Here is an 18,196-nt window from a genome sequence, read left to right as displayed (position 1 = left end):
CACTATACTCAGTAACACTGTGTACAGTGACTGATTTCCAGGTGTCTAGGATGGTGGCTTCCTCGTTGGCCTCAAGAGCCTGGTAAGTCTTACTGTGGAGCTCCCTTATGTAGTGTGCCTTCTAAGTTTTTATTATGCCCTGATTGAGGGGTTGGATGAGAGATGTAGTATTTAGGGACATAAAAAGAACTTCTGTGTTGGGGTGGGCATTTTGAAGATCTTTGTGGCAATGAACTGGGAGATTATTCAAAAATTAGTAAAACCTTGAAGGCGGCTCGGCGCCTATGGCTCAACCGGCTAAGGCGCCAGCCACGTACACCTAAGGTGGCAGGTTTGAATCCCCAGCCCGGACCCGCCAAACGACGGCTGCAACCAAAAAAAATAGCCGGGCGTTGTGGCGGGCGCCTGTGGTCCCAGCTACTTGGGAGGCGGAGGCAGGAGACTCGCTTGAGCCCAGGAGTTGGAGGTTGCTGTGAGCTGTAATGCCACGGCACTCTACCCAGGGGGACAGCTTGAGGCTCTGTATCAAAAAAAAAAAAAAAAAACCTTGAAGGCAAGGTTTTTGCCCTGGAGATAGCATTCAACTTCTGGGTTGAAGCAGTGGTGGAACCAACCCCAGGATATTTCAGATACTATCTATGCATTTTGTTCCATCTCCAATGTTCTGGCATACAGTTCAGGTTTTTCCCTTTCAGTGCCTGTGGGACTTAGATTCTGTACATCATTGGGGGTTTGCACTTAAAGTCGCTCTTAGCATTGGTGCACAATAGCAAGCTGCATGGTCTTTGACTGCTTTAAAGCCAGTGGCTTTGGAGGCCATTTGCATTACAAAGGTTTGTTTGCCAATATTCTTATAAAACAAACCAATCTCATCAGCATTGAAAACCTGCTCCTCAACATAACCCTTTTCATGTATGACACTTAGCAGGTATTTTTAAAATTCTTCTGTAGTCTCACGATTTGGGGAACCTGCCTGGCCTGCAAGTTTAAAATTTTTCATACTGTATCACCTTTTGAAACCTGCAAGCCAGCCTGCACTAGCAGAGAAGGGTTTTACATTTTCCTGACCCTGGGTAACACGGCTGTAGATTTCTTTGGCTTTTAGCCTCACAACAGTGCTGTCCTCTACACCTTTTTTATTGCTTGTATTCTCACAAATCCACAAATTTAAATGCTTTTCCATCTTTTCCATACCTTCATCATGAACTACAGATGTTACTTTAGCACTTTCTGGAGCAGCCTCACATACAGATCTGCTATCTCTTCTTCCTTTTTCTGGATATACTGTATTGTTGATTCATTAATGTTGAACTCATGGCCAACAGCACTAAAACTCATGCCTGAATGAAGCTTATCTAACACATGTATTTTCTCTGTAAGATGCATCACAAGCTTCTTGTGCTTCAGGACATTAGACAGCATTTCAGCTCTAGGTTGGGGGTGGGTGGGCATTTAAAACAACAGAATCACCACCCCAAAGCACAAACACTTGGAAAACAAGTCACTAAATAGACCAAGAAAAGGACATTTGTTTACAGTATGAGTTTTTATAGCTTTGTTCAGGTTCTGCTGGGGATATGTACAGGAGATTCAAGTTTTTCAAAGCTGTGCATGTGTCCATAAGTGAGACAGTGCTGTAAGTGCTGATTTTGGGGTTACATATAAATTTTAGCAAGTAGGTGAGTTTACAAATACAGAATCTATAAAGGATGACTATATTTATAGGGGTCTCTCACCAAAAAAGATAATGTGATCAGTATGATTCTCAAGCATAAAAACATAGGACACAATTCTTTGGGGGAAGTGGAATGGAAAGGAGTTAAAAGAGAAAAGAATTAATATGACTTTTTTGTGAAGTTTTTAGATTGAGAATGGCTATATTATTTCTGTTAATATTTAGAGTATAAAAATAACATTAACAGTTTAATTTTAAAATGTCATCCAAGTATCATAAGTAATGTCCTTTGCTAACCATTTAAAGTCATGTAAAAGATTTAGATGTTAACTATGTATATGGTATATAATTTTCAAAAATTCTTCTAGAGAGAAGAGGAGCAAAATCAACCCGGGCAGCTTTAGTTTTGTTGTTCCACTGAAAAAACAAATCTGTCCCATTTGGAAGGAAACATGTTGGTGATTTTTGTAAATTTTTCATTTCATAATTATCATCATCTCTGAACACCCTGGTTTTGGCTTGTAATTTTGAAAGACTTGTACACTGTACAATGAAATTACAGTATTCCTGAGAGTGGCTTGATGGAATGTCGGGATTTTCCCCTACGGTAGGACAAAAATGGCTTTCATGTCCTCAAATGCTAGAATTCTGGATGATGTTTTAGTATACATGCCAACACTTACTGTCTTCATATACAGTTCAAAACGGAAATTTTCTTAACCAGTTAAAATGATCCTTAAATCCCCAAACCATAGAGCTTTTCTGGTGTCACAGTCTTCTTAGATTTTTCTAGTTACTGGTACTGTTCCTGGTCTTCTTAAAGTTTCTTGTAACAGGTGAGGTTAAACACCTTACACGTGTAGCCGGCGGCCCCCACAATTTCACATAGGACCGGAGCACTAGCCAGGCTGCACGTACCTCCCCTCCACTCTTCCACATGTCACTTCTCAACTGACTTGTTTGCTGTCAAGTAACCGTCTATTAATCATTCAGGAATCATATGAAACACTGCACTTTAATCCCAACACGCGAATTTTATGTTGCTTCAAGTCTTCGAATTAGAGTAATAAATTTAGGTTAGAATAACGGAATAAACATCAAGTCCCTTTCGGGGATGGCCAAGCCGCCAACGAGGAGTTCTCCGAGGTCCCTCTGGACCAGTCGGCGTCCACTTGGGCGAGAGAACGAGGCGCCCGCGCGCGGTTACAGACCGGGTGGGCTGCGTCGTGGGAGCGAGGCTGAAGCCCGAGAATGGGAGGACACCGCGCCCGGCCCGCCGAAGGGCTGCGTCCGCCATCGGGGCCCGGCGCCGCCGGAAGGGGCCGCCCGAGTTGGCGGGGCGCGGTCTGACTGCGTCACTACCGGTGCCGCGCTCACTTCCGGGTGCGGGAAGGGGCAGAGATTGGTGCAGCCGGGGAGGAAGGAAAGAGGGTGAGGAGAAACGGCGTCCGAGCGGGCCGGCGCCGGGGCCGGCGGGGGTGCTCCGGGCCGCCGGGGGCTGCTTGCCGGGTCGCCCGCCCGCCCTGTACGGGCCGCCCGCCGGGGCCCGCGCCCAGCCTGGCCCGCGGCCTCCCCGCCGCCGGCCGCGGCGCTCAGCGCCTGTGCTCTGTGTTGCAGGTCTACGCGGAGCCGCGGAGCGAGAGCGAGTGCCTGAGCAACATCCGCGAGTTCCTGCGCGGCTGCGGGGCGTCTCTGCGGCTGGAGGTGAGCGCGGCGGCGGGGCCCGGGGAGGGTCCGGGGAGGCGGGGCCGGGCTTTGCGGGTGCGGATAACGGCCCGCAGGAGGCGGCGCGCGGGCGGGCTCCGGGCAGGGAGGAACCAGTGACTGGAGCCGCAAAACATGCGGGTGGCAAAGATTTTCAGCATCCATTTGTCAGATGTGAACCGATTTCTTGGCACCTGCTTCCGCCCGAATTCTGCTTTCACAGATTCTCGTAGAACTCGAGGCCAGGTTTGGGTCAGTCTTCAGAATGCTCAGCAGGTGATCAGGCGAAGCCAGGAAGAAATAAAATGGGCCAAAAACCCCTCCTAGCCTCCTCCTTTTCTCTGCTTTTCCTTCCTCACACCAGAAATTCGGTGGTTTTATTGGATCTGTAGCACCGTTTAGGTTAGAGGATTCATAGTAACCTACATTTGAGTTTCGTAGAACGTCCTTCAGGCCGGGTGTCCTCCCTGTTGCATGATGTTTTTATCGTTTTACTAAACGTCTTTTCAGTCTTTCAGTGGTGACCCTTGAGGGCTGTTTCTCTTTCATTTATTTTTTTGCAAATGGGATTTTTCTTGGGGTAGTGGTTTAGATTCAAACGCTAGCTTTGCTTTTCTTGGGAACTGGAGGCTGAAGTGGTTGCAGTTCTGTATTTAAGTCTGGCCTTTTTTTGTTGCCATTTTCCCACTCTTCGCTTTAGTTTCCTTACCTGTCTCTGCAAACTGAGACACGTTATGCCAAACTCCTTGCTAACAGTTGGTTGTGTCTGTGATATTAGAGGTGATTATTCATTTGTAGATTCACCCAATCTCAGGTGGAAAATATTGAGGAGGGAGAAATCAATAAAAACCAATAATACAACCATAGAAAATAATACAAATAAAAGTACAATACACCAGCATCTCCAGTAGAACTTGTTCTATTGGGATGACCCAACAGAGGTTTCCCTTTCTGAAGAATAGTCTCTTGCTATAGGCTTTTGGGGGAAAAGCTAGAAGTCACCAACTCTGTAGCAAAAGATTATATGGAAAGCTATTTAATTAAAATTAGACTGTAGGAATGGACAAAGTACCACTTTTTGTTGATTGTAGACAGGATATTTATTGTTGGTAGTATTTCACGTCTATAAGGAAGTGCATTACAGGTAAATGAAAGTGCATTGCGGGAGAGTCCAAGAAATTTAGAGTTCTTTAAAAAGAAGAAAAGACATTGTTTCTTGAAGTTATTTCTTTTTGCTGCATCAGATTTGTCATTTTATAGTCCACTTTCCTAATTGGACTGTGATAATGTGCTTTGCTAGTAGTAGTTCTTACTTCGTCTTGACTTATGTAGTGGGATTTTATTATCCTTTTTAACCACTGAGTTTTGTTTATGTCACCATATTTTTGAAACTTGGTTTGCACATTAAGATAATGTGACAGTACTTTAATAAAAGTACTGCTTTAAAGAAAGTATGTTAAACTTTTTTTAGTTTTCCAGTTTGTTTTATACAGCAGCTGTCATTTTTAAATTGAGTTTAAGTTGCTCTAGAAAAGAGTTCGTGGGCTCGGCACCTGTGGCTCAAGTGGCTAAGGCGCCAGCCACATACACCTAAGGTGGCGGGTTCGAATCCCCAGCCCGGGCCTGCCAAACAACAATGATGGCTGCAACCAAAAAATGGCCAGGCGTTGTGGCAGGCGCCTGTGGTCCCAGCTACTTGGGAGGCTGAGGCAGGAGACTCGCTTGAGCCCAGGAGTTGGAGGTTGCTGTGAGCATGATGCCATGGCACTCTGCCCAGGGGGACAGCTTGAGGCTCTGTCAAAAAAAAAAAAAGAAAAGAGTTCATGAACATATCCTAAGCCTCTAGAATAGTTTTTGTCACATAGTAGGCCTTCAATAAATGTTTGCTACTGATTAAATGAAGCTGAAGTTCTAGTTGATGTTAAGTTCCATTTGACAGAATGAAATCAGTTTTGTCTTATGTTGTGCTATTTTTAAAGAGTAAGTAACTCTTCCAGTACATTTAAAATAGAGGCAAATGTTAGCATTCTTTCCAGCTCAGTATTATATATTAGCCACACTTAAAAACTAATTACTTGGGAGTTAAGGAAAATTTAAAAAGTAAGAAAATAGGACATGTAGAATCTCATAAATTGTTCATTCACTGTGATTTTTGGGAAGTTACTCTGGAAACCTGTATCCATCTCTGGCTTCCAGCCTTGTAGTCCATGGACCAAAAGGATAGGGCTGTGTCCTGAAGAGCTTAGCTGGTTGGACCACAGTGCAACAGTTTCCCAGCATTTTATTATTATTATTATTATTCTTTATTAAATCATAGCTGTACATAATGCAATCATGGGGTACAGTATGCTGGTTTTGTATACAATTTGAAATATTTTCATCAAACTGGTTAACATAGCATTTTCTTAGTTATTGTGTTAAGACATTTATATTCTACATTTAGTAAATTTCACATGTACTCTTGTAAGATGCACTGTAGGTGTGGTCTCACCAATTACCCTCCCTCCACCCATCCTTCCTCCTCCTCTCCCCTTTTCCCAGCATTTTTAAAGAGAAGTGCTCAGTGGGTAGGAAGGACTCTGCACCTTTGAAATATGTTTTGGCATTTACATGTTTTGTTTTCACAAAATTCTGAAAGGTAGTTGACAAGAAACATTTTGAAATTAAAAACATGAAATTTAAAACGGTTAGCTTAAATTCTAGATTTAGCTTTTTCATGGTATAGTTAATGAATGTTCAGGTGCTTTTCTTCTGGGGTTAGCTTTGATTAAATTGTGTTTGTAGCAGACTGTTTTCGGTATACATATTTTCTTGTTTACTGTCAGTTTAAATTTTCCTCAGATTACTTAAAGAAAGGGCAGGAGTTTGTTCTTCATGGTTAATATATCAAGTTATTTAATGCATACACAATTAGCTGTAGAAAATCAGATAGTATCCCCCAAAGTGTTGTTTTAATTATGAAAGGAGTTTTATAAATTGATTTTAAAGAAATATTGGGCAGTAGGCATTTATTGTTAAACTTTGAGAAGCATTATAGGTTGCAAGGTGTAAAATATTTTTATATTTGGAAAATTAAATTTTAAATTTGGACAGTTTTGTGTTGGGAAGCAGTGCACACAACTTAGATGACCTCTTCATGTTCTTATAACTTTTTCTTTGCTATTTAGCATGTGTTTTTTTTGAATTTTTTCTATTAGGACAAAATAAACAGGGCACAACAATGACAACTTGCCTCTATTTTCATCTCAAAAACCACCCCCAAATAATAATCATAATAAGAATAAGAATGATGATGATGGTGATGTGTTTAGGGTTTTGTTTAAGGAACACTGACTCAGGCAGGCCTGCCAGAGGAGAGGACTTCTTTGCACTTCATCAGGGAGGTCAAGATGATTTCTCTTGCCAAGTTTTTGCTCTGTTATTTCTGAATTTTGGTTTACGTGTTGTAGCTAGTGTGTGCCCACATGCTTGTGTTTGTTTCTTCAAAATCACAATAAATTAGCTTCCAAAATTTTCCTACCCAATACAGCATTGACTTATTAAGCATCTGACAGCTAGCAGAAGCAGAGTTTGTGTTCCTAGGAAAACATTGTCGTAGCTCTGACATGTTTACCAGCTGTTTATTTGAAGATCTAAAGTTCAGGATATAGTTTTTTAAGTGATGTATTATTAAATTAAACTCAGATTAATAACATGTTTCTGGGATGTTAACAACGAAATTATTATTTATTACAACATAGCTATGAATTTTGACTTAGTTCTCTTTAAAGGAAAGGTGTCTCCTGTTCTCAATAATTAGTTATATTCACAAATATTCAGAAATATTTCTATGTATATATAAAATGTATTGTTTTATATATATGTAAAATATATGTCTTCAAAAACTTGACAGAAAGGATTAACTTAAGCATTATTATAAGCTGAGGTATTTATGTTTTGAACTTTCCAGCTCCTCTAAAGTCTAAACTGTAATTATGAAGTGGGAGCCGTCCTTGTCTTATGCCATTCTTCCTCCTGTAGATGTTTTTATAGTCTGGCCCCAATCCTTTCCCTAGGTGGAATCAGCCATTCTTGAAGGAAAGGGAAGATTCTTACGGAGAACCAGAAAGGTAATCTTTTCAGATAGTGTAATATTAATGAGGCTTGTTAAGAACTGACTGTGGACTCCCATACTGTGTTGGCATCATTGCTGTCAAAAACAAAATAAAAAAACAGAACAGATGAAACTGGATGAACCTGTTCTTATAGTTGCCAAAAAGGAATAAAACCAATCTGTCAGGTGAAAGCAAGCCACAACTTCTTTTTTCATAGGCTGTTTCTGGAATGCTCATGTTTGACCTGATAGGAAAGGTACTAATTCAGTTGCTCTTCCTAGCTTATTGTCACATCAGCTAATACTATAATTATCTGCTGATTTCAGAATTGCTGTTCATTTATTTAACTGTTCTTCTGGAAAAGTGGAAATTGTCCAAAGCCCAGGTGGTTCAGAGAAAAAATCTGCTTTTTCCATCCATGTCCTTGGAAATTTTTCTTAGCTTTTTAAAAGTCAGTAAAATGTGAAATGTAGCCCAGCTGTTCACATAAAGGTTGCTTCACAATCCAGTTTCTTTCTCTTTTTATTAATGCATACCTTTTTCTTAACTGACACATACTTACATATATTTTGCGGTACAGTGTAATGTTATGGTATATGAATGCATTGTGGAAAGATTAAATCTAGCTAATTAACATGTCCATCAACTCACGTATTTCTTTGTGGTGAGAAAAATTAACATTTGTGTCAGTGATTTTGAAATTTGTTACCTTATTAGCTATAGGCACCTTTGAGCAGCATCTCGCCTTCCCCTATGCAGCTGCTGGTGACCACCATCCCACTCTCTTCTGGAGGTTCAGCTTTAGACCCCGCGTGTGAGTGGGACCCTGTGGAGTTGGTCTTTCCGTGCCTGGCTTACTGCAATCCATGTTGTTGCAAATGGCAGGATTTCCTTTTTTAAGCTGAGTAGTATTTCGTTGTGTATATAAACCACATTTTCTCTATTCTTTCATCTGTTGATGGGCATTTAGGTGGACTTGATCTGGCTTTGTGTGTGCTGCAGTGACTTTGGAGTGCAGACGTCCGCGGTCCGATTTCAGTTCTTTTAGGTATATACCCAGAAATGGGACTGCTGGATTATGTGGCTATTCCATTTTCAGTATTTTGAGGAATCTCCATACTGTTTTCCAAATAGTTTACATTTCCAGCAGTGTAGGAGGGTTCACTTTTCTCTATACCCTCTCTAGCACTTTCATCCTTTTAAACTTTTTGAAAAGAACCTTTCTAGCAGGTATGAGAAGGTAGGTCATTGTGGTTTTAATTTGCATTTCCCCGTGATGGTGATGTTGAGCATTTTTTTCATTGATGTTTTGGCCATTTGTATGTTTTTTGACTAGTCTTTTTTTAAGTTGGTTTTCTTGTTATTGTTTGAATTTGTTATGTGTTTTGGATTTTAGCACCTTTTGAGATAATATGGTTTACAATTACTTTCTTCCAATCTTCCTGAGTGGGTTGTCGCTTCACTCTGGTGGTTTTTTTTTTTTTTTTTTTGCTGTGCCAGAGCTTTTTAGTTTGGTTAAATGTCATTTGTCTATTTTTGCCTTTGTTTCCTGTGTTTTTGGAGTCATAGCCAAGAAGTCAGTCAGAGCAATGCTGTGGATCTTTTCTCCTGTTTTCTTCCATTGGTTTATAGTTTCAGGCCTTTGTTTAAATCTTCAGTCCATTTTGAGTTGGTTTTTTTTTTTCCATGTCTGAAAAAAATGTATTTTTACAGTGATCTATTTTTTTTTATTTATTTTTATTGTTTCAGGTTCATTGAGGGTACAAAGAATTAGGTGACACTGATTGCATTTGTTAGGTAAAGTCCCTCTTTATAATTGTGCCCCTCCCCCGAGAAGTGTACCATATGCTGTAACCCCCCATAATCCCCCTTGAGTTGATTTTGGCATATGGTACTGGTCAGGTCTAGTCTCAGTCTTCTGCATGTGGATACCCAGCTTCCAGCACTGTTTATTAAAGGCTGTCCTTTTCCCTTTGTGTGTTCTTTGTCAAAGAGTTGACTTTAAATATGTGAACTTAGTTCTGTACTGTCTGTTCTGTTCCACTGGTCCGTGTGCCTGCCTCCATCCAGTGCCATTCTGGTTTGGTTACTGCAGCTTGCTGTAATGTATTTTGATATCAGCTAGTGTGATGGCTCCAGGTTTGTTCTTTTTGCTTAAGATTGCTTTGGCTGTTTGGTGGCTTTTGTGGTTCCATCTGAATTTTAGGATTACTTTTTCTGTTTCTGTGAAGAATGCCATTGAAGTTTTGACAGAGATTGCATTGAATCTGTAGATCATTTTGGTAGCATGGACATCTTCACTATACAGGTTGAACATTGCACATCTGAAAATCCAAAACTTAAAATGCTCCAAAGTCTGAAACTTTTTGGGTTTCAGTATGACATTCAAAAGGAATACTCATTGGAACATTTTTGACTTTTGGATTTGAGATGCTCAACAAGTAGGTATAACATAAATATTATAAAATCCGAAATGCAAAACACTCTGGTCCCATGCATTTTGGACAAGGGATACTCAACCCGTATCACTTCCCAGGAGTGTGTGTGTGGTGCTGAGCAGCTGGGAGCAGGCCTGTGTGGGCACTGAATGGCTGGCTTGGCACACTCACACTGGTGCTTCCAGCACACTCTTGACTCTGAGCTACCGTGGATATGCAGTGTCTGCTTCAGGGAGGTAGCATCGTGTAGTGGCCTGGACCTCTTTCCTGGGTTGCTGTCCTGCACTGCTACTCGCTAGCTGTGCAGTCTGCACAATGGGCATAATAATCATCCCTGCTCTCTGAATTTGTTGTGAGGTTCAGTGAGTTCGAGTAAGGCGGGAGGAATGGTGCCTCCAAGTGGGAGGGACCATGTCCAAGGTAGCTGTTGTTATTGAGTTACCGTCATCATTCTTTTTTTGGAGTTTGAGCCACATTCTTTGTTTACTTTTAAAATCCTTATTCAGTCATCCATATTCATTATATAAAGTTGAGGAAATAGAGATGGGTAAGAAGAAAATGAAAACTTGTGTAATGCTAATGCTATCATCTAGAGATAACCAGTGTTGGAAATCAGTGTTTCTTTTATGATCTTTTTAACCATTGTACATTGTGAATATACTTAAAAAATGGCCCTGACTTACTGTATACATCATGTTTTGTAACAGTGCTTTAGCTTGATACAATGTGACTGTTTTTCCATGTGAAATATTTGTCTGCTTCTTACTCCAGTAGCTGCCTCTTACTGGGAAAAATCCCCACATTTGGATACAGAGGTGGTTTCTAAGTTTTCCCTGTTGTATACAGTAGGCTGGGTGATGGACATTTATTTCTGTATCAGACCCTTCATCCTTGATTGCCTTTGTGGGACGAATTTCCTGATGTGGCACTGCAAGGTCAGGGGTGAGGCCTTTAACTGCCGTGCCGTCTCCGGGGAGCTGTGTCCCTTCTTGCCAGTGAGGCATGTGAGAGCCGTCCTTCCCAGTCCTGCCGCACGTTGTCTTTCCCTTAGGAAGGTGGGAAACCTCATGTGGAGTGCCCACATTTTTTGTTACACTGTAAACTAAAGTCAGTGTGAAGCACTCAGAATTTTCTCCATTGAATTTTTGAAGGACGATGTGAAAGAAAAGCTGCTAGAATAGGAAATAAAAGTGGAAACCTCAGAAGTTTGCACAAGTGACCTGGTGTAACGCCAAGTGGGACATTCTGGGCCACCAGCGAGCACAGGTCTGGCTCTGTGCACATCTTGAGACTGTCTGCAAAGGTGAGAGGGCTGGTGTCTCTGCTCATATGAGTGACGAGGTTTTCATTTACTGCGGTAAAGTTAGGAGAGTTGGGAAGTCGCTCAGGTGGGCTTCCCAGCATTGTCAGTGTGGTGGGGGAGTTAGTGAGTTACAGGTTTGGGGAAGAAATTGCCTTCCCTGTTTCTGAAACGCTCACCTTCCATGTGTACCTCTGAACGACACCCCTGCTTATTTATGTCGTTAGGCCTAGTGCTCATTCTCTTCCAAATTTTTTTTGCCAAGTCATGATGAGGATTTTGCCAAAAAGAGTATTAGAAAATACTTTTTGAAGAATTAAAACATGAAGACCACTTATACTGAAATCCAAAACTTGTTGGTGGAGGCTGAGAATTAATTGAAATAAAAACAGAAGTAAATCTATAGTTTGTAGGGATGTGATGTTCCAGCTAAGGACAGGTAACCCCCAGGTTACGAATGAGACAGGTGGTGTAAGTTTGTTGTTAAGTGGAATTTCTGGTTAAGTGGGAATGGGCACATTGATCTGTTACCTGCCATAGGCCTTATTCATAAGTGCGAGTTGTACGTCAGTCGGATGTTCATAACTCGTAGACTGCCTGTATTCGTTCTAGATTCTGACAGATATATAGGCAAGCTATTGCTAAAATTGGTGTGGAAGGTTTACAGAGCACCAGACGCTGCCCTTTCCGTTAGTGGCTACCTTCTCTGTTCTGTTGACTCTGGTAACCATGAAATGGTTGGTCACGACATAGTGTTTATCAATCAACTTATTGAATAAACTCATGACATCTGTCTATCCATGTCTATAACTTTCCTTTAGTTAAGGAAGTTGAGTTAAATTAAGTAATGAAAGTTGTGTGGGAGAAGAAATGAGTCACTATTCCCTGAACATTTTATAGGTACTTAAAAGCAGGCAAGGACAATTTCCATCCAGGCATTGTGATTGTATGTTAGTTTTACTGGATGGAAAGCATCACAGATGACCCTCCACCTTGCATCCCAGGGCTCACCACAGTGGCTTGTAGGATAAATCATTAATGAGCACTTTGCCTGCCAGACACTGTCCTCATTGCCACCAGTAGCTTGGTGAGTGGGGGGTCCTGCCCTTATTGAGCTTAAAGGAATCCAGGATGGATGAAGAGAGAAGGCCAGAGAAGGCGTGGCTGGCAGGCTGTGCAGCCTGGGCAAGCTGAAAGCAGTCAGTCAGGAAGGCCTGTTTGAGGCGGGGTTGGCATTTGCTCTCGCGGCCAGCATGAGAAAGATCAGACAGGTGGCGAAAATCTTTTTCTGGTCACTTGAATGCTTTTCTCCTCTGAACTGGAATTTCTCTTGGTTTTATGTCTGGCCATGGGGAACCTGGGTGAGAATTGATCATTAGTTACCTGTATGATTGATTGCTTTGCACAAGGCTTATACTGTCTGCCTACCGTGCCTTGTGGCAGGGGGAAGCGTTCAGTTCAGTAGAGGGTTTGTTGTTGGGAGAGGATGGTGGCTGCCTGGAGGGTCTCTTTGCTCTAAGAGGACCTTGGAGAACCCAGCTGGAGGCCTTGCACCTGCTGCTTCAATGCAGTCCCCCCCCCCCCCCCCAGAGTTGAGAGGGAAGACCTGCTGCTGCGGGAAGTTCAACAGGGGAGTGAGTTGAGTTAGGTCAGGGAGGAGCTGGCCTCAGTCTTTTCTGTCTCAAATATAAAAAGCAGCAGTGATAATCTTTAATGTTTTAAAACTTTTTATCCTTGTGTCAACTTTTTTCATAAAAAATGCATACTCACTAAATACCCTTCATAAAATACTGACAATGAGAGTTTTTTATTTGTTTATTTATTTTTTATTGTTGGGGATTCATCGAGGGTACAAGAAACCAGGTTACCCTGATTGTATTTGTTAGGTAAAGTCCCTCTTACAATTGTGTCTTGTCCCCAAAAGGTGTGGCACACACCAAGACTCCACCCTCCCCTTCCCTCTCTCTGCTCTTCTTTTTCCCCACCCTTCCCTCTCTCCTTCTTTCTCGACACTGAGAGTTTTATATGCACTAGATTTTGTTTTTTTCTTTTTGAGATAGTCTCTGTTGCCCAGGCTAGAGTGCTGAGGTGGCATCATAGCTCAAGGCAACATCAGACTCCTGGGCTCAAGGAGTCGTCTTGCCTCAGCCTTCCTAGTAGCTGGGACTACAGGTGTGTACCACAACACCCAGCTAATTTTCCTTTTTTTTTTTGACACAGAGTCTCACTACGTTGCCCTCAGTAGAGTACTATGGTGTCACAGCTCACAGCAACCTCAAACTCTTGGGCTCAAGCAGTTCTCTTGCCTCAGCCTTCCAAGTAGCTGGGACTACAGGTGCATGCCAGAACACCTGGCTATTCTTTTGTTGTTGTAGTTGTTGTTGAGCAGGCCCAGGCTGGATTCAAACCCACCAGCCTCGGTATATGTGTCCAGCACCCTAACCACTGTGCTACAGGTGCTGAGCCTAATTGCCTATTTTTAATAGAGATGGGGTCTTTCTCTTGCTCAGGCTGGTCTAAGATTTCTAAGCTCAGATGATCCGCCTTCCTTAGCCTCCCAGAGTGCTAGGATTACAGGGGTGAGCCACCTTGCCTGCCTGCACTGGATTTTAATTTTTATTATTTTATTATTGGTTTATTTTACCATCTTGAAATTTGTCAAGGAGGGGCTTCAACCGAGATAAAACAACTTGCTTTTACCTTATGCTGAGTCCACTTGTGTGTACCTTTTGTTCAGGGTCTGTATAACCAGATGGAATTACCTGAGGGACTCTTGCCCCTGGTAGATGTTGATCGGAGCATTTTTGTTTGTATTGAGGAGTCATGAAGATGTAAGGAATCTGTGCTGTGGTTCCAGCTAGAGCTAGCTTGGGGAGCTGTAACTGAGGTGGTGATGCAGGCACCTGGGGGGGCTGGCACAGCTGGGTGGGGCTCACTGGGGACTCTGAAAGCAAAAACAATAGGAAAAGTGGAAGGCATTAAAAATGTCTGGGTTTTGATCATAAGAGTCCACTTCAGTACAGCTTCAGATATATACCTAAGTGTACAAGTGCCTTGTCTTCACTCTTACTTTGGGAAATTGGTTCCTAGTGTCTCTCTTAACAGTGGCCTGTTAAGAACCAGCACAGCAGGTGGTGAGTAGTGGCAGCAGCCAGTGACACTTCCTCTGTATTCACAGCTGCTCCCCATACTCACATCTTCACCAAAAGCTGTCAGGAGGCTGCGGCATTGGGTTCTCCATAGGAGCAGGGACCCCACTGGAGACTGTGCATGTGAGGGGCTGGGTTGCCCCTCCTTATGAGAATCTGACACATGATGATCTGAGGTGGAGCTGAGGTGGTGAAGCTGGCGCTGGAGAGAGGCTGCAAATACAGGTTATCATTAGCAGAGAGGTTTGACTGCACAGAGACCATAATGTATCAGTTGCAGAATCATATCAGAACCACTCCTACCCCTGTCTGTGGAAGAATTGTCTTTCATGAAACTGGTCCCTGGTGCCAAAAGGTTGGAGACTACTCGTGTATGTGTTTCAGTTTTTGATGATTGAATAACCGTTGGTATCATCTTTAAAATTAATCTGATGAATGTTTTTCTAATTGGGAATGGGTTTTAAACTATGATTCAAAAAGCCATGAAGAAGAGAGAAGTGGGCTCGACGCCTGTGGCTCAAGTGGTTAAGGCACCAGCCACATACACCTAAGGTGGCAGGTTCGAATCCCCAGCCCGGACCCGCCAAACAACAATGACAGCTGCAACCAAAAAATAGCCAGGCGTTGTGGTGGGCGCCTGTGGTCCCAGCTACTTGGGAGGCTGAGGCAGAAGACTCGCTTGAGCCCAGGAGTTGGAGGTTGCTGTGAGCTGTGAAGCCACGGCACTCTACCCAGGGGGATAGCTTGAGGCTCTGTCTCCAGAAAAAAAAAAAAGAAGAGAGAAGTGAATACCGCTGCTGAGTCTGAGTGTGAGAATGTGTGTGTCCTTCCAAAATGCATCTGTTAAGCTGCCCAGAAACTGACAGTATTGGAAAGGGAGGGCTTTGGGAGGTGGTAGGACTTGTGAATGGGACTAGGGTCCTGAGGAAAGAGACTCCAGAGAGCTCCCTTGCCTTTGTGCCAGCAGAGGTTACAAGGAGAACGTGGCAAGCTCTCACCCGACGCTGGATCTGCTGCACCTGGGTCATTTCTGTTTATCAGCCACCCTGTTTGTGGTATTTTGCTAGTAGTAGCCTGCAGGGTCAAAGACAGTGGCAAGGAGCAGAGGTGAGAGGTGTACTGAGAAGGGTTGGCTGTAGCTTTGACGAGGGCTGACACCCTGAGCACAGGAACAGGTCTTGCAGATCAGTATGGAAGACAGCAACGTTCGTGTCTGTAAACGGGAGCAGTAACTCATCAGTCTTGTGAGGAGAGGGTTGTAGCATGGTCTCTTTGGAAGATCAGCATTTCTCCAGTTCCTAATCCTGTTGTTCAGTTCTACTAGGCTGCAGGGAGGTTTATTTCTCACCTCACGGTGTCACTGCCTCTGACTGTAGCTGGCCTTGACACTTTCCTGGGGCCCTTCCTTAAAGGCACCTCAAGCTATGATAAAACTTGCATTTGAAAAGCCAGCCTTGGCTCAGAGTCTGTGGCTCAAGCAGCTAAGAGGCCAGCCACATACACCTGAGCTGGTGAGTTCAGGTGAGTTCAAATCTAGCCCGGCGGCCAAACAACAATGACGGCTGCAACCAAAAAATAGCCAGGTGTTGTGGCGGGCACGACACTCTACCCAGGGCAACAGCTTGCAGCTCTGTCTCAAAAAAAAAAAAGACAAGAAAAGCCAGCCTTTTTTCTTTGAAGTAAATTCCAGTGATCATTTGCATACTTGCTGGAAGCACCTTACAGACTGTGTATCTGAAAGGAAGAGGGCTTGGCGCCCTTCTCTCATCCAGCACGCCTCTCTTGCACCTATTCTTCCTTTGTCCTGTGACAGCAGCTGGGTCTGTTTGTTTTCATTGATTGAGATGGGGTCTGGCACTGTTGGTCAGGCTGGTCTTGAATTTCAGGCCTCAAGTGATCTTCTGGCCTCAAGCAATCTTCCTGCCTCTGCTTTCCAGAGTGTTGGAGTTACAGGAGTGAACTACCTTGTCTGACCAGTTAAACTTAACTTTATGCTACCTTTTTCTTCTGATTATGTGAGAGATGTGTGTATATAGGTTGAGCATCTCAAATCTGAAAATCCAAAATTCAGTATACAGTATACCTCTGGTTCCAAGCATTTCAGATAAGGGGATACTCAACCATTTATGGAAATAAAAACTGCACTCCTTGTAGTATTAATAGGTTAATGTGTTGGCATTTTTCCTCCCCGTGATTTTTACTGCTGCACACTCACATCCACACCTTTCCCACTTGTTTTCACAGAGCGGGGGGCAGAGCGTGTGCGGCTTTGCAGACAGCCAGTCACAGTGGAGCACGGCAGCCTGGTGGGCGGCTGCTCAGCTTCTTGAATAGGACTTGCCTTTACACTTCACTCTCTTTTAGAAGCCTCTAGTCACTTTTTTTTTTTTTTTTTTGATATAGGGTCTCTATTGCCCAGGCTAGAGTGCAATGGCGTCATCATAGCTCACAGCACCTCAAACTCTTGGGCTTTAATCAAGTGATCCTCCTGCTTCAACTTTCTGAGTAGCTGGCACCATAGGTGCCCACTTTGATGCGGGGCCAGTTCTTTGTTTAGTAGAGACGGGAGTCTGAGTCTTCTTCATGCTGGTTGAGAACTCCTGAGCTCAAATGATCTCCTGCCTTGGCCTCCCATAGTGCTGGGATTTCAGGTGTGAGCAACTGTGCCTGGCCCAGCCTCCTGTCACTTCCTTATCTTTGTCTTAACAGGGTAGTGGGATCAGATTTAGGGCAAAGTCAGGGACTCTGACAGGTTCTGGGCCTCGTGTCTCACTTGGACGGTGCTCTTCCTGAACCTGTGGCATTGGTTGGAGGCTCAGCCCCATGAGGGGGAAGAAAAGGGCCCAGTGTACTCAGAGCTCCTGGGGTCCCAGTGTGCCCTGGTGGGGATGGAGCCTGTGAAGTTTGATCCAGCATTGCTTTCCCAGGAGTTTGGCAATTCGCAATGTACTTTGGGATATTCTCTTAAGGTCCCCTTTAAACCGGCTCTGTGGAGGAGTGTCATTTGCTGCCCTGTGGCTTCTTTGACCTTCTCTGCTCTCAGGTGACTCCCTCCCTGGGCAGAGCTGGGGCCTATGTTTCCACAGCTGGTCCTGGTGTGGGGGCCAGAGGGTGAGGAGGTGGGACCTATGAGGCAGGTATGTGATATCTGTGCCCTAGAGGTTTTCCAGGCTGTGTAACCACTTACGATGCTTGTGCAATGATGAGGACAGGATTGTGTAGTGTTTTTACTTGATGACAAAGAATTACTCATGGTGACTTTATTGTCCAGACCAGTCAGTGGTCACATCTGGTATTAATAATTCATAAGGTAAATGTCCCTGTTTTTTTCTAGCATCCCTTCCCCTCCTCTGGAAGGTAAATGAAGCCTCTGAAGTAGCTGAGATGGGACCCAGCTTATGTTGATGTAGAAGGCTTGTTTTCAGAGGGAGTGGCAGGGGTCTGAGTGAAGATGCAGGGAGTCTGCTGCGGCTTCCCAGTGGAGATGCACTGAGTGAATTCGCAAGGACCAAGCCACAAGCAGCAGCCCAGATGCCCAGAGCACAGAGCCTCTGCATCTTCAGAAGAAGAAAGCTTTAAATCAGTGCCGCAGACTGTGGAGTGCTGGATGGAAAGCCAACCTCCAGCTCCAGCCCAGACATCCCGCTGCAGGAAGTCTAGGCTCATACCCAGAAATGACATCCTAGGCTTGGCGCCTGTGGCTCAAGCGGCTAAGGTGCCAGCCACATACACCTAAGGTGACGGGTTCGAATCCCCAGCCCGGGCCCGCCAAACAACAATGATGGCTGCAACCAAAAAATGGCCAGGCGCTGTGGTGGGCGCCTGTAGTCCCAGCT

The 18,196-nt window shown here is 43.8% G+C and overlaps 1 protein-coding gene across 4 annotated transcripts in view; it reads left to right on the top strand.

The window, feature by feature from the left end:
- Positions 1 to 3,038: 3,038 nt before the first annotated feature.
- Positions 3,039 to 18,196, top strand: part of ARHGEF7 (Rho guanine nucleotide exchange factor 7) — a 132,643-nt gene continuing 117,485 nt past the window's right edge. For 2 of the 4 annotated variants that reach the window (XM_012811528.2, XM_023519178.1), the window contains exons 1-2: positions 3,039 to 3,106; positions 3,293 to 3,379. The gene's annotated coding sequence lies outside the window, so the exon portion shown is untranslated. Of the gene's footprint in view, positions 3,107 to 3,292; positions 3,380 to 7,448; positions 7,489 to 18,196 lie in introns of those variants that run through there. The other 2 variants (XM_023519176.1, XM_023519177.1) reach the window with 2 other exon arrangements.

The sequence above is a fragment of the Otolemur garnettii genome, unplaced genomic scaffold (genome assembly GCF_000181295.1).
Source record: "Otolemur garnettii isolate 467f Iridium unplaced genomic scaffold, OtoGar3 scaffold00161, whole genome shotgun sequence".
In the NCBI taxonomy this organism is placed as follows: Eukaryota; Metazoa; Chordata; class Mammalia; order Primates; family Galagidae; genus Otolemur; species Otolemur garnettii.
Note: the sequence above shows the minus strand (reverse complement) of the source record. Positions and strands in the feature narration are given on the sequence as shown.